Here is a 3,692-nt window from a genome sequence, read left to right as displayed (position 1 = left end):
CAATAGCAAGGCTATGCTCACTGAGTCTGTACATAGTCAAATCTTTCCTTAATTTTGGGTCAGTTACAGTGGTATTCTGCAACTGTGTACTCTCTATTTATGGCCAAATAGCATTCCAGTTTGCTCTATTCTTTTGGTTTAATCTTTCCAATGTGTCAAGCAATTATATTAGTTTTTTCTCATGATTTGGTTGGATCTAATTGTGTTGCTGTCCTGGGGCTCTGTGGGGTCTGTTTGTGCACGGAGGATGTTACTGCAGAATTCTGCATGCAATGTCACAATTTGGCGTTTGTCCCATTTTTGTGAATTCCTGGTTGGTGAGCGGACCCCAGACCTCACGACCATAAAGGGCAATGGGTTGAAGGATGTTCTCTCTCTCTCTCTCTCTCTCTCTCTCTCTCTCTCTCTCTCTCTCTCTCTCTCTCTCTCTCTCTCTCTCTCTCTCTCTCTCTCTCTCTCTCTCTGTCTCTCTGTCTCTCTGTCTCTCTGTCTCTGTCTGTCTCTCTGTCTCTCTCTCTGTCTCTCTCTCTCTCTCTCTCTCTCTCTCTCTCTCTCTCTCTCTCTCTCTCTCTCTCTCTCTCTCTCTCTCTCTCTCTCTCTCTCTCTCTCTCTCTCTCTCTCTCTCTCTCTCTCTCTCTCTCTCTCTCTCTCTCTCTCTCTCTCTCTCTCTCTCTCTCTCTCTCTCTCTCTCTCTCACTCACTGAGTCTCTCAAGCTTTGTCCTTACGTATCCCCTCTTATCCTAATTGTTTCTCTCTGCCTCTATTTCTCTCCATATCTCACAAACTCCTCCTCTGTTTTCTGTCTTGCCATCTCCTTCAACATAGCCTAACTTCTCCCCTCCTTCAACAGATCCTAACTTCTCCCCCTTCTTCAACAGAGCCTAACTACTCCCCCTCCTTCAACAGAGCCTAACTTCTCCCCCTCCTTCAACAGAGCTTAACTTCTCCCCCCTCCTTCAACAGAGACTAACTTCGTCTCCTCCTAAAACAGAGCCTAACTTCTCCCCCTCCTTCAACAGTGCCGAACTTCTCCCCCTCCTTCAACAGAGCCTAACTTTTCCCCCTTCTTCAACAGAGCCTAATTTCTCCCCCTTCTTCAACAGAGCCTAACTTATAACCCTCCTTCAACAGAGCCTAACTTCTCCCCCTCCTTCAACAGAGCCTAACTTCTCCCCCTCCTTCAACAGAGCCTAACTTCTCCCCCTCCTTCAACAGAGCCTAACTTATCCCCCTCCTTCAACAGAGACTAACATTTCCCCCTCATTCAACAGAGCCTAACTTATCCCCCTCCTACAACAGAGCCTAACTTTGTCTCCTTCTTCAACAGAGCCTAACTTCTCCCCCTCCTTCAACAGACTAACTTATTCTCCTCCTAAAACAGAGCCTAACTTCTCCCCCTCCTTCAACAGAGCCTAACTTCTCCCCCTTCTTCAACGAGCCTAATTTATAACCCTCCTTCAACAGAGCCTAACTTCTCCCCCTCCTTCAACAGAGACTAACTTCGTCTCCTCCTTCAACAGAGCCTAACTTCTCCCCCTCCTTCAACAGAGCCTAACTTCTCCCCCTCCTTCAACAGAGACTAACTTCGTCTCCTCCTAAAACAGAGCCTAACTTCTCCCCCTCCTTCAACAGAGCCTAACTTCTCCCCCTCCTTCAACAGAGCCTAACTTCTCCCCCTACTTCAACAGAGCCTAACTTCTCCCCCTCCTTCAACAGACTAACTTATTCTCCTCCTAAAACAGAGCCTAACTTCTCCCCCTCCTTCAACAGAGCCTAACTTCTCCCCCTTCTTCAACGAGCCTAATTTATAACCCTCCTTCAACAGAGCCTAACTTCTCCCCCTCCTTCAACAGAGCCTAACTTCTCCCCCTCCTTCAACAGAGCCTAACTTCTCCCCCTCCTTCAACAGAGCCTAACTTCTCCCCCTCCTTCAACAGAGACTAACTTCGTCTCCTCCTAAAACAGAGCCTAACTTCTCCCCCTCCTTCAACAGTGCCGAACTTCTCCCCCTTCTTCAACAGAGCCTAATTTCTCCCCCTTCTTCAACAGAGCCTAACTTCTCCCCCTCCTTCAACAGAGACTAACTTCGTCTCCTCCTAAAACAGAGCCTAACTTCTCCCCCTCCTTCAACAGAGCCTAACTTCTCCCCCTTCTTCAACAGAGCCTAATTTCTCCCCCTTCTTCAACAGAGCCTAACTTATAACCCTCCTTCAACAGAGCCTAACTTCTCCCCCTCCTTCAACAGAGCCTAACTTCTCCCCTCCTTCAACAGAGCCTAACTTCGTCTCCTCCTTCAACAGAGCCTTTCTCCCCCATCCTTCAACATAGCCTAACTTCTCCCCCTCCTTCAACATAGCCTAACTTATCCCCCTCATTCATCAGAGCCTAACTTCTCCCCCTGCTTCAACCGAGCCTAACTTCTCCCCCTCCTTCAACAGAGCCTAAATTCTCCCCCTCCTTCAACAGAGCCTAACTTCTCCCCCTCCTTCAACAGAGCCTAACTTCTCCCCCTCCTTCAACAGAGCCTAACTTCTCCCCCTCCTTCAACAGAGCCTAACTTATCCCCCTCCTTCAACAGAGACTAACCTTTCCCCCTCATTCAACAGAGCCTAACTTATCCCCCTCCTACAACAGAGCCTAACTTTGTCTCCTTCTTCAACAGAGCCTAACTTCTCCCCCTCCTTCAACAGACTAACTTATTCTCCTCCTAAAACAGAGCCTAACTTCTCCCCCTCCTTCAACAGAGCCTAACTTCTCCCCCTTCTTCAACGAGCCTAATTTATAACCCTCCTTCAACAGAGCCTAACTTCTCCCCCTCCTTCAACAGAGACTAACTTCGTCTCCTCCTTCAACAGAGCCTAACTTCTCCCCCTCCTTCAACAGAGCCTAACTTCTCCCCCTCCTTCAACAGAGACTAACTTCGTCTCCTCCTAAAACAGAGCCTAACTTCTCCCCCTCCTTCAACAGAGCCTAACTTCTCCCCCTCCTTCAACAGAGCCTAACTTCTCCCCCTACTTCAACAGAGCCTAACTTCTCCCCCTCCTTCAACAGAGCCTAACTTATCCCCCTCCTTCAACAGAGCCTAACTTCTCCCCCTCCTTCAACAGAGACTAACTACTCCCCCTCCTTCAACAGAGCCTAACTTCTCCCCCTACTTCAACAGAGCCTAACTTCTCCCCCTCCTTCAACAGAGCCTAACTTCTCCCCCTCCTTCAACAGAGCCTAACTTCTCCCCCTCCTTCAACAGAGACTAACTACTCCCCCTCCTTCAACAGAGACTAACTTTGTCTCCTCCTAAAACAGAGGCTAACTTATCCCCCTCCTTCAACAGAGCCTAACTTCTCCCCTCCTTCAACAGAGCCTAACTTCTCCCCCTCCTTCAACAGAGCCTTTCTCCCCCTCCTTCAACATAGCCTAACTTCTCCCCCTCCTTCAACAGAGCCTAACTTCTCCCCCTCCTTCAACAGAGCCTAACTTATCCCCCTCCTTCAACAGAGACTAACCTTTCCCCCTCATTCAACAGAGCCTAACTTATTCCCCTCCTACAACAGAGCCTAACTTTGTCTCCTTCTTCAACAGAGCCTAACTTCTCCCCCTCCTTCAACAGAGACTAACTTCTTCTCCTCCTAAAACAGAGCCTAACTTCTCCCCCTCCTTCAACAGAGCCTAACTTCTCCCCCTCCTTCAACAG

The sequence above is a fragment of the Coregonus lavaretus genome, assembly GCF_964263955.1.
Source record: "Coregonus lavaretus genome assembly, contig: HAP1_SCAFFOLD_5115, whole genome shotgun sequence".
NCBI classification, from domain to species: Eukaryota; Metazoa; Chordata; class Actinopteri; order Salmoniformes; family Salmonidae; genus Coregonus; species Coregonus lavaretus.
Note: the sequence above shows the minus strand (reverse complement) of the source record.